Below are 13,389 nucleotides of genomic sequence, written 5' to 3'. Positions count from 1 at the left end.
TTCTAAATATTGTTAAGCGGGTATGTATAAGGTATAAGCAGAAGTACAAAGGGAACAGAGAATTGGGTCATACAGATAGCATGAGAGAGTAATTACTATTATCAGAAACAGAACTATTAGCTTTCTAGTCCTAATCAAATCCTAGAACCATCTAGTAAAAACATTTTCAAGGCTCCTATGCATTTCAGTTACCATCAATTTCAACTTCAAAAACATTTTCGCTAGACTTTTCCAGTGTTTCCTTTATGAGGGCTAGAGTATCTATCATTATACCGAATACAAACATTAAAGCAGTCAGACATATTATTACAAAAATGATCCTGGATCCAGAGGACCAGGAGGACTACACAGAACCATGAGAATTAGGACGAAGAGCTGCAAAGGGTTGCTCCTCCTCAAAAATGGGACGATCAATGGGGTACATTCTCAACAAAAAAAAAAGAAAAAGAAGTCCTTGGGAAATTAAAGCCGCTGTAAAACCAACCAGAGGGGAGTCTTCTCCCTGTGTCCGTTTGAGCCTCACAGGCAGGCTCTTGTTGTTCCCACGGTGGAGCTGCACAACTCGCAACTCAGGAATCATGGCCTAGTTTCAAGGGAAAAGTTTCTTCTTTCAGGATAGGGCAATCACCCACCAGGACAAATGCGCTCAGCGATCCTGTCCAGTGTCTTAGGCAGTGCACCAGTTTTCTTCATTTCAATCTAACAGGCACCAGAGACACAGCACCTGTACCCTGGACTCAAGTCCTTCCCTAACTCCTGTATTGCTCTGCTGGCACACTGCTCTTTCGTTGGGGCCATAGATTGCATTCAGCTTGGCCAGGTATCTCTTGACCAACAAAGGTGAAAACTTTACAGCCACTTTAGGACCAGGATTCAGAGGCCTGATGCTAGGATCTCTGAAGCAACCCTTGTTTCAAAGGGGGTTACCTCAAGCAAAAACTTTCTCACCTTCCTGGTCAGTCTGTGACTTTCGGCTGGGCATCAAAAGCTTGATCCACGATTTCTCCTTTCTGATTTGTGACCCCGTCTTTCGCCCAAGACAGTAGCAGGGGTACACTCATCCCAGTGCTTCCGGCCTTCTACCTTCACTGAGGTCCTGGTTGCCAGCAATGCCTGTGCTGGTTACCTTCACTTTGACTTCAAGCTGGACTGGTGTTGACTCCTCAAGCTGGATCTGATGTCCGCGCCCCTCTGGCAATGGTTGTAAAGCAGCAAATATCTATTGGTGGACAGAACAAAAGGTCTTTAGACAAGGCACAGAAATAATCTATCAACAGAGAGGATAGTCTCAGAATACTTCCTAGTCTAGGAACGCCCCATATATTAACAAGGCACCCTGGAACCACTTTCATATATGTGAGAGTAAATAAAACAACAGCCTGAACCTATTGGCAAGTATAAAAGGAACTCTTTAGTGAACTGACAAGAGTAATACGTTACCCAATCCCAAGCAGTCAAGGGAGTCTGTGTTCATTTACCAAATTCTGAGGAAAAGAGAAAAACAATACAGACATGCTCTAAATCCTTACATATGTATATTTCTATCTTAATCATCTGAAGACCCTCAAGAAAAAGGAAATGTTATACACTGTTACTCATAAACTTTGCATTACTTGTACAGGACTGCAGACACTTCTAAAATGATTTTTCTTAATAAAAGCACCTACATTGTATACTCAGGACCATGCTCTCATGTTATAGGAGCAACAGGAAAATCTAACACTGCTAATTTAACAAGGATTCCTATCACATAAAGAACTAAAAACTTCAACATAATGGGTACACGTTCTCCAGTAGAACATCTTGTGACTAACAGACTCCTATAAAACAATATTTTCCTCAAACATGTTTGCTAAGGATCGCATAGACATCTTCCCTGCATTCTACTTTTTCACAATCCAAACTATGCAACATCAGTTCAAGTAAGGACTGTCAGTTTATTTACACAGACTAGCTAATAAAAACTAGCAATGCCCTCGCAAAACTGTATGTAGCATGAGAATAACAAACAATAGTGGTGTTGTCACCTGAGAATTTTCAAACAAAAACTACCCACAGCTAGTTAATATATTTATTCATTTTATTAATGCTAATAATGTTTAAAACAGTATTACTGAATAGCCAATTAAATGTCTCATGGCTATTTCACAGACAGTTTAGAAAAAGAGAGAGAACACATAAATTTGCCTACCCTTAATTTGTAGAGGAGCTAGCCTCCTCCCCCATTTTTGACAGTAAGAAACCTATAATAGGTTTCATTCTGTCAACACTATCAACCCCAATGTATAGCAACTGGGCATAAACAAACTCTGAGGAGCGAAATAGCACAGTAAGCTCGCTAAAGAACATATTCCCTTAGCAAATGTAGTAGTGCAACATGAGGCCGCATGAATTCAAACTAAATCCCATTGCTTCCTGAATTCAGCCCTAAAAGCATGTGTACTATATATATGGCAGAGCCATTGTCTTTTAAAGAGAGGTCACATATACCATTATACTATGTTCATTGAGTATACAAAAACTTGCTTTTGCCAAAAAAAAAAGGTAAGCAAAACCTCTTTCTGTCCCTGCCCTGCCATTTCGTCTTTCAAATGTCGAAATGTCAAAACACATATTGCGCTGAGCCCTGCCAGGCTTCTAAATGTAGGAGTTTGGCCTTTAACCTATGCAGCTGTTCCATCTTGTATGCAAGGTTGTCATGCGGTGCTCCCAAATCAAAGTGACCCTAGAGACCGAAGGCAACCCAGTCCAATCGTGTCTACCAGCAATTCAGAGGTAAGCTTAATAACTTCTGCCAGTTTTTGTATATAGTTATATGTATAAGCAGTGTGCCGAGTGCTTGTCTTACCAGTATAGATGTCAGCTATTAAGTCTATGCTTACATATGTGCATTTACTAAAGCCTAAGGCAGTTTATAAGGTGTTCTGACTGAAAAAACCTCATTTAAATAGTGAATTTTACTCAATTTCGACTTTGATGTGTAGGACACTTAAAAATTAATATCCTACAATGTTTTTGCATAATAGTCATCCCCAGAATGTCCTCTACATATCCCAGAGATGTGGCATCAGAAATGTATAATGTATACCCTTATAGGAAGTCTTAGCCAAGTAAACATTCCTGCTCCATTTGTGGCCTAAAAAAAAACACCAGCAACAACTGTTTTGCTCATCAGCAGTAAAGGCGCTCTCAGGGTTGCAACATGATCATTATTTAAAACAGACATTTCAAGTGTTAAGATGTGGGTGTAATACAGCAAAATCCAATGTATTCAGATGATGTGTTTACCCATTAATATCTAATACAATGTATCTAAAGAAAAGTCTTTATAATTATCTATTTTATTATAGAACACGCAATTTCGTTTTTTTTTAAGGCCTGTTATCCCCATATAAAGAATATGAAAAAGGAAACCTGATTTCCTTTAAGGAATCAAAGGCATACTTATACACTACCAAGGAAACAGAACAGGATTTAGCTAGTGCGATATTTAGAAAAATTCAGGTCACCTTTTTGCAGGGGCTACAAATCATAATGGTTCCATAATATCCAATCTGGAAACATATGACTGACGGCTGCCTGTCTATAAGAGAAGGGCAGTCATGGCTTAACCACAGGTGACACATATTTTAGTCTTGCATAACTTTTTTTTTCTTTTTTTTTTGTATTCATCTCCAATACCAATTAGACATACACTGATAACGTGTTGTCTGCCATTTTGACAGCATGATAATGATAATATCATATCTGTGGAATTTAGTAATTTTGAACAAGTTCCAGCCAACTGCTTGCGCAAAGATAGACGTCGTCACGACCATCTCCTTACCGCACAGGAGAACTTGTACCAGTATTAAAATAGAATTGTCAATACGACACAAAAACAAAACATATATAAAATAAAAATACATATGCCAAGCCCTCAGTATACCAAGCACAGAGAGCATAGACAAATTACAATAACATATATAATTAACCAATGATGCGCAATTACTGAACCTACAGCTCAGAGTCGAATATTCTGGCCTGCTTAATTTGTCAGGCTTAAAATCAATAACTGATTTCCTTGCCTTACTCACCCCCATCTGACAGTAGGTCATCTTTATGATGACCAGCTGTCAGCTGAACTGACTGTGTCGCTTCTGACACACAGGTCATCTAAATTTTAACTTTCTAAAAGTAAAACTACTTATCTGATAGTCCATGTTAGCTTTGGGCCACAATTTCCAATGAGAAAATTAATTCTTAAGTGGAAAATCGTTTTTATATAGGCATATAGCCCTTAAAATTTCAAGCAAGAGCCTCTTTTTACTTTTTGTCTAGGATTAATGCAACAGTTTAAAAAAAATAAAAACAGTTTTCTATGGAAATTCTAACTGATCTTGCTCAAAATAGGGACAAGGAAGGCTCCTTGAGTTTCGGTTCCTCAGCTGCCCTGTCTTATCAGAGAAGCTAAAAATAGCCCCTCAGCGCATGCGAGCACTCCTGGCCCCCACCTCTCTCCAAGGCTCTCCTGCTGCATGCATTACACATTTTCATGTCAGAGACGCTTTCTAAGCAGTGATTTCACCTCCTGGTTTACTCGCTCCTATTTCTAGCCCCCACCTTACAGGCTGCAAGGTCAAAATCTGCCTCGCACAGCCCTGAAGCTGTCAAAGACAAAAAGCCTTCCTAATTTCATCTAAACTGCAATAATTTGCTCTATGGAAAAATTTATTTTGATATACAATTTCTTTTCAGGGGTCATAAATTTATTTTCAATTCTCAGATTAGCAGGTTCAGCTTAAATTAGAACCTACAACACTGTGGACCCAGCACATTGGCTCACTGAACCACCAAGAACACAAAGCTGCATGGGAACAATTTGAAAATTCGAAATACCCACAATTTTCTCAAGCTAAACTTTTAACCGGTCCCTAATTACTCTTCATTAATACTTTTGTACATTAAGGGTGTCATCAAATCACAGGGGTTGCTCTTTCTCTAGCTACACCCCTCTCAATTTCCTTTTGCGACTTATTGATGGTGATGAGACCAAATTAAATTTACTCCTTAACAATTTCACTTCTCAGAATTCTTTCACATATTCACAGTCATTCAATCACACGCTTTTTCCAGTGCTAGCAACATCCAAAACACAATTTACCACACCACAACATTTAAACACATATTTAACCCACAGATCAACACTTAAGACAGAAACAAAAGACAGCCCACAGACTGTACTTAAACCAAACCATTTGTAAATACTAGTTGCAAGTCATATTCACTAGATTTGGCTGGCAGAACACCAGAAAAAACGCTCTGCATCTCATCACTTATGAATGTTACTAAGTGCACAGACCAGGATCCTTTTATGTACATATTTAGTTCCTCGGGGTACTAGTCACCAAAGAAGAAGTACTTTTATATACCTAAACCTAGTTAAGTATCCCCTCTAGGGGAGCCGGCTAATTATATACAAAAGAAATGGTACATCCAAGAAAGCAACACATTCATTCATTCACGTACTTTTTCTCCCACATTTGTACACAATCAAACATCTCTTGTCTAGTCTTTTGCTTAAACATACATTGTTCCACATACTCAATTTTCCGAAAATCAAATGACCCATACATAGGCCAACGCAACTCAGGATCCTTACAAGTGTATTTATTCCATAATGTGCTGTACATTATAGAAGAAAGACCATACTTAATATACATATTCCTATTAGGCGTCCCCTCCGGGGGGGGGGCGGCGGTTGTGCTTCATCAAGTCTCAAATTGGTACCATTACAAAAGCAACACAGAAGTGTGCTAAAGACAGGCATGCCAAAAATAGTGCAGAATATGCAATATTATAATCAAAGTAGCACTTAAGGTACCTTTAGTACGATGTGCCGTTCAAATCAATTCAGTTAGAGAAAATTCTCCTCATTACCTGCCTATGTGAATTGCAAGTCACATATGTCAAAACAAACCAAGTTGGCCAACACAAAATATACCATACTCAAAGCCACAGTAAGCGTTACTAAACTACCTTACCAATCCCAGGCATCAAAACCAACAGCAAGCGCCGCAGAAGGACACTTACCAATCACTTGGTGTCCAGATTCATCCTGCCAAGATCTAAAATCGACCAAATGGTCACTGCACGGCGAATCAAAAGAAGAGATCTCAGTCGAGGACCGGCGCCACCTGGATGGTCAGATCAGAAAGAAAGGAAAAGCCGCCGTGGATACCAAGACTCGAGTCTTATCGGGCAGTGATCATGTCCAGAGCGAGATTCCAATCCTTCGTCGCGACCAATCCTTTGGGCATCCGAGTCACCGATGAGTCCCACGTTGAGGCGCCAATTGTAGAAAATAGGCCGCAGCTAGGCCTACCAGTGCAAGGGGTTCGCCCTTCTCTGCACAGATTCCTCAGACTATTGGAAATAAGTTGGCACAGAAACTGAAATAGAAAATACAGAGTTTAATAAACCTCATGAGGTGGAACCACATTCACCCAGCACCCTGTGGTGCTGAATGAAGGTAGCACACAGAGTAGAAGAACCATGGGTCTTTTATACCCACACAGGGGCTCAGAAAGAGGGCGGTACAAGCATACATGAGAAGAGTTACATACATGCGCTGATCTCTCCAGCGGCCTAACATCTGCTGCTGGCGGGAGGGGCGCCACTTTCATCACCTGCTGCCATCCTGCTCCACTTCTGCCTCGAATTCCGGTGCAGCCTGCCGGCTGGGACCCCCTGCCATGGGGAAGTCTGATCCAAAGCAGCCTAAAATTTCCTTCGAACTTCGCAGGTCTTCTCGCCAGGACGGGCTGGGTCGGAGTGCGGTGACTCTGCTGCCTCCATGGACATGGCCCCTACACATGAGGATGACCTTAAAGCAATCATGCTTGATGTTAAGTCGACGGTGACGGGAATTGCGACTCAGCTGGATCAGCTCTCCGCTCGTCTGGACTCTGTCAAAGCTCGTGTAGACTCTCACGACGGCCGTCTGCTTCAGGTAGAGTCTAGGGTGTCTGACGTTGAGGATGCCGCCACACAGGATCGTCAGAAGCTGCTCCAGATGGACAAAATCCTGGCTGTCATCAGGGAGAAGAATGAAGACTTGGAGGCGCGCTCCCGTCGGAGCAACCTCCGCATAACGGGGCTTCCAGAGTCCACCAATATCTCCCACATGGAGGACTTTGTGGAACAGTTAGTTAGGGAGCTCTTCAACGACGTCCTCTCTCCAGTGTGCATTGTTGAGCGTGCCCATCGCACTCTTGGCCCACGTCCTGGTCCTGGTCTGCCCCCGCGGCCCATTATTGCAAAGCTCCTCAATTACAGGGACCGGGATGCCATTCTGCGCGCGGCAGGCGACAAGGGAGCTATTCACCATCAAGGTTATTCTCTTTCTTTTTATCCGGACTACACTTCTACTGTCCAGGCGGCTTGCCGTGAATTTCTTCCTGCCAAGCGAATGCTGCAAAAACTTGAGGTTTCTTATTCACTTGTTTACCCGGCGAAGCTGAGAGTCCGTCAGGGCGCAAAAACGCTTGTCTTCCCGGATCCGACAGAAGCCATGGCACACGCCAGGAAGCTGGAGAGATCGGCTCGCTCTTCGCCATCCAAGTCCCGGCAAGACACCGCTGATCGCCTTAGTGACTATGACTGAAGTGCTGTACTAATTGTGTTCTTTTTTCCTGTGTGAGGTCTATATTTACTTTCGCTTGGCCACCCTCCTTTCCTGCAGGGGAGTATGCCTTGCCCTGTCATGCCCTCCTGGGATAATTCCCTATGGTACTGCTGTGTTCCCCTTTCCCAGTTGTGGTTTCCTGGGGTGGGGTGGGGTGGGTTGGTAGCTCAGCCTGATTGGGGGGTTGGAGTGGGTGCGGGGTGGAGGTTTATTTTGCTGTTCTTGTTCTGCAGAGGTCTGGGGTGGGTATTGTGGGTGTGGGGTTGGGGAGGGTTTCTGTTTACCATTGACCAATCCATGCACTGCCAGAACTGCTGTGTTCTAAAGTATTTTTTGCAGGGAGTGGGATTGGGTGGGGGTTGGGTGTTCGGTGGGTTTTCTGTACTCATCATTGTGTTGGGGGATTGGTTTGCCACTGTTTGGTTCATTTCAACTACCGCCTTATGCTCAGACTGTATCAATACACTGTGTTCCCTGCTCTGCTCTGCACTTAGGTTGCTGATGACATTTTCTCTTGTACTACTTGACTCGCTTGCCCCTCCTCCGTCTGGTCTGCTTGGCTCCTCATTGCTGGTCCCCTCTGCAGGGTCGCCTTTCCACTCGTCCTGCTCCCCTTTTGCCAACCAACTGTTTGGAGATGCGCCTCTCGGTCTCTTGCTGACTGGTGTTACCTTGTCGCTGCATACCGTCTGTGTCTGCCTGCACTGTTCTCCGACGGCGCGGCGTAGCGCGGCACCACACTTAAGTTCACCGCCTCATGACTGACATTATTTACTGGACCTGGAATGTCCGTGGTCTTAATGACAATCGGGAGGCTAGGCTCATCCACTTCCACTTGCAGCGTCACAGAGTGGACATATGTCTCCTGCAGGAGACGCACCTAATGTCCGGGTCCCTGTCTAGACTCCAGACGCGTTACTGGGGTGAGTCTCACTCCTCGGTTTATTCCTCATATGCCAGGGGGGTTTCCATCTTAGTCCGCAGGGGCCTTCCCTGGCACACTGATCAGGCTCTCACTGAGCCAAACGGGAGATAAGTAATTCTGCATGGCTCCTTATTCTCCCTACCCGTGACGATTGCCGTGGTGTACAGCCCGAACTCGGATGATCCGGACCTTTTTAATCAAGTATGGCACCTTATTTCTTCGATGGGCCCAGCTGCTGTTGTCTGGGGGGGGAGACTTTAATGTTACTCTTTCGAAGGCACTTGACAGCTCCAGCCAGCGCACGTCCTACCCACGCGCGACTGCATCTCTTAAGTCCATTCTTACCGACAATTCGCTATAGGATGCCTGATGTCATGTCTGGCCTGATGCCGGCGAGGGCACCTGTGTCACTGGTGCCAGGGGTTGCTGGTCGCGCATCGACTTTTGGCTCACCTCCCCAGATGTCCTCACATGGCTTACTGATGCAACCCACATGGCGCATACATTTTCTGATCATGCTCCGGTTCAGATCGGTCTCTGCCTCCCTCACTCCCCGCAGCGGGCATTCACATGGCGACTCCCTCCGAACGCGCTTCATGACACTGTCTTCTGTGCTGAGATCCAAGCTGCCATAACTAACTATTTCGAACTAAATGTGGGCTCTGTGGATTCTGCTTCCATTCTCTGGGAAGGCTTTAAAACTGTTATACGGGGCGAGTGCATCTCAAAACAAGCTGGTGTTCTTCGTTCCATCCGCACCACTCTGGCGAAGTTGGAAACCGAGATTAAAACTCTGGATGCCACCCATGCTACATGTCCCGGGCCCGAGACCCTTGCGCTACTACGTCAAAAGCACGCAGAATTTTCTGCAGAAGCTGACAGAGAGCTCGCCTTCCTGGGCAGAGAGGGCCGCGCTTCGGAGAGGGGGACCAGCGTGGTAGGACTTTGGCTAATCTCCTACGTCCACCCCGCGCTGTGTCTTATATTACGGCTTTCAGCGACGGGGGTTCGACCAGAACCACCTCCGCCGGATGAAATTAAGACTCGTTTCATGGAGTTTTATTCGCAGCTTTATACTGCGGGCTGCCCCCCCCTCGTGAGGCCTTTGAACAGTATTTCGAGACCATCGCTCTGATTTGGCTGGAAGACTACCATTGAAAATTCTTAATTGAGCCTTTCACTAAGGAGGAGATACTCGCTGCCGTTAGTAGCTTGCCTGGTGACAAGGCCCCTGGTTTGGATGGTCTCCCAGCCTCCTTTTACAAGACATTCGCCACACTTTTAGAGCCTCATCTGGCGGCTATGTACAATGACTCCTATGATACTGTTCTTTTCCCTCAGTCCCTCCGCCACTAAAGCGTTCGACACGCTGGAATGGCCCTTCTTATTCTTTCTTCTACCACGTATGGGTTTCAGTACTAGATTTATACAGCAGATTTTGCTCCTTTATACTAGCCCTTCCGCTCGACTCCGTATTAATGGGCAGATCTCCGATCCCATTTTTATAAAGCGCATTACTCGACAGGGGTGCCCTCTGTCGCCAATGCTTTTTGCTATCGCGATGGAACCTCTTGCTGCACACCTTTGCCAGCACCACACCCAGAGGGGTATAGGTTTCTCGACCCGATCTCTACTTGTCTCCATGTATGCGGACGACATTACTTTGTATGTTCGCCATCCCCAAGAATATTTTAGCCCGCTTGTATGTGAGGTTATACGATTCGGCGGCCTGTCCGGCATACAGGTAAACTGAAGCAAGTCTGTGCTGTTTCCTCTCACCGACTCCACCAGGCAATTTACGCCGGACTATCCCTTCGATTGGGCCTCCGGTCCCACTCGCTTCCTGGGCATCTGGCTCAGTAGGGATCTAGACGAACTTTGGAGATCGAATTTTGGGCGTGCGGTGGACTGGTTGGAATCTAAGGTTCCGATTTGGAGTCGGCTACCGCTATCTCTTGCCGGCTGGATTGCTATAGCTAAGATGGTGGTACTGCCGAAATTTCTCTATCTGTTCTTGGACATCCCTATCCCCCTCACGTCCCATTTCTTTCGCAAACTTCGGTCTTTAGTCATCTCCCTCGTCTGGGCTGGTAAACAACTGCGGGTGGCGTATGCGGTCCTCACTCTCCCAATGTCGGTCGGGTGCCTGGGGGCACCTGACCTCAGGCTCTACGCCTTATGCGCTCAGGCCAGCTTTCTGCACTTTTGGATTCATCCCTCTCCTTTTCAACCATGCGTTGCGGTTGAGACAGACATTGCATCCCCCTGGCCACTGACCACGGCATTATTTGCTCCTGCGGGGCATCCGCGTGCGGAGGTGGACACGGTCAAGACACTGCGCTGGGCCTGGTCCAGCCTGCACCATTTCTCCAAGCTCCCACTACTCTCCGCTAATGCCATGCCGATTGTGCGTCATCCAGCTTTTCCCCATTTTCAGTCATTAGGCATGACTAAACACGCAACACGCCTGGGCCTGCTGACGGTGGTGGACTTGCATCCAAGGAACACATTTTACTCTCTTCCCGATTCTTCTGGCCCAATGGACATGCTCCTGTTTTACCAGTTGCGCGCTATCTGCCGGGAGTTGCATCCCACATTCCCCCAGCCCCCGCCTACGATGCCCGCTCTTGACTTTATGTACACATTCCCGTCGCCACACAAACTAGTCACTAAATTATATGCCATTACCTTGTCGTCCACATCCATCTCTACGGATCGGGGCGAGTGGTGTGGGGCGCAGACCTGGGTTTGGATATTGCGCAGGCGGACTGGCTCTACTGTTGTAATCAGCTGAAGAAGCTGTCACCCAACTACCGGCTTCGTTTAATACATTTCAAGTATTTACACCGGCTCTACCGCACTCCTGTTCAGCTCCACAGACTTGGGCTCATTCCTAGCGATAGTTGCATGCGCTGTGCTGCCCCTGCCGCGGACTTCGCTCATCTCGCATGGTTATGCCCCAAGGTGTCGGAATTCTGGCAGGCAATATGTGTCGCCATCTCAGACATTACCTCCGCGACGGTGCAGCCTGATCCCTCCCTGTGTCTGTTGGGTTTTGTAAAATTCTGTCCAGATGTCTCTCGTCGCCTGATTGCAGTGCTGCTGGTCCTTGCCAGGTGCAGGGTGGCCATTTGCTGGGGTCATAGACCAAACAGGTAAAAAGGTGCCTTCAAGGGATTTGTTTGGTAAATAATTTGTATAATTTTGATTCTTAATTAAAGGTAGGGCAGTTATATACCTACAAATTTATTAATTATCACTTTTCCAATACTTAAATCAGCTTAGTTTGTCAGAATCAGGATTGAATAAGGTGTGAGTGAATCATCACATATTAACCTGAATACAATAAATTAAATAAACCAAAAGGAGGAGAAACAAGCGGGTTTATATATAAAAATTGAATTTATATTTCTAGTTCAAAAAGGGTACTTCAAATTACAACAATTAAATACAGTGAAAGGAAATATTTCAATATTTGATGCCTTCACTTTCAAATTGATCCAACACTTTTTCACAACAATATTTAGCCATTTCTCTGGAAAACAGTGTGATTGTCGACGTTTCGGTCTTTAGGTTTTCTTTACCAAGACCATCCTCAGGACAATTTTATTTACAAGGTTGACCCCTCAAATCACTGCGGGTTATTTTATCCACTGAAAATCAAGCGGGACGTCCTAAATTCGTAACTAATCAGTATATTGTAGTCAAAGAAATTCAGTTGATTGTCAAAAAGCTCCCGTCTTAATCTGTAGGTTATTTAAATCTCAAAAGAGCCTCTGTGTGGCAAAACTACTCTTGTGTCTGTTTACCGACACCGTTAAACACTCAAGCGGTCGTGAAGATGTCAGCGAATTAATCTGGCTGTTCTGAAGGTTTGAGTCTTGCATGCACGTCTGGACGTCATAGACCGGCGCCTAAGTTTGACCATTGGCTGGAGGACACCTCGCGGTGTCAGTCTTTGCTGTCAGAATTTTGGGATTTATTCCGGCAAGGTCCCACCCTGTTGACATATGGGGACCCCTGGTGACATACCTTCACTCCCGAGTTCCTCCTAGTACTGCTGCCTCCCCCGCGCTCCCTGCCGGCGTTCCGTCCGCAGTGGCCGCCGGTGTTGGTCAGTGATTGCTTCCCTTTCTCTCCTTGCCTCCTTGGGGTGCTGCGATACCCTTTGCTGATGCTGCGGCAACATAAACCTCTTTGGGCGAAGGGCGAACCAAGTTGCTTTGCTGTTTTATAATTTCCCACAGTATTTGTTTTTGCAGGCAAGAATTGTCATTTTAATCTCCTGTTATGATTTGGAACCTATGGTGTAACTTGGTCTGATTTGTCATAAGCTGTAATGAGTTTGTTGTGGAATGCCTCAATAAAGGTTTTGAAAATAAAAAATAAAAAAATAAAAAGTTTGGAGCCTGTTAAGTATTGCACACCCCACGTAATGTGCAAAATGACCAGATGATAAAGCATGCAATCTTTGTGGGTGACGTTGATTTCATCGCATAAAGGATACTCTTTGGACCTGAAAAATCGGTGGATCATGGCAAAATTAACCTTTTGAGCATACCAGCATACTAATCGGAGCCCCACACCAGACCCTTCTCCAACATACAATAGATGTTTGAGTGATGAATGTTACCTTATGGTCAGATCCTGTTGCGTAGTTCCTAGGACCCCCCAAGACCTGCGTGTTTTGGATGACCTAAACTGAGGGCTTGCTGTGCAGACAGACTCAGGACACCCCTACAGGATGAGTCAGCCGTTAGACCAGCTAGCTCTGCAGTACCACTGTAGTTTCTGGCAA

Source organism: Triturus cristatus, chromosome 6 (genome assembly GCF_964204655.1).
Source record: "Triturus cristatus chromosome 6, aTriCri1.1, whole genome shotgun sequence".
In the NCBI taxonomy this organism is placed as follows: domain Eukaryota; kingdom Metazoa; phylum Chordata; class Amphibia; order Caudata; family Salamandridae; genus Triturus; species Triturus cristatus.
Note: the sequence above shows the minus strand (reverse complement) of the source record.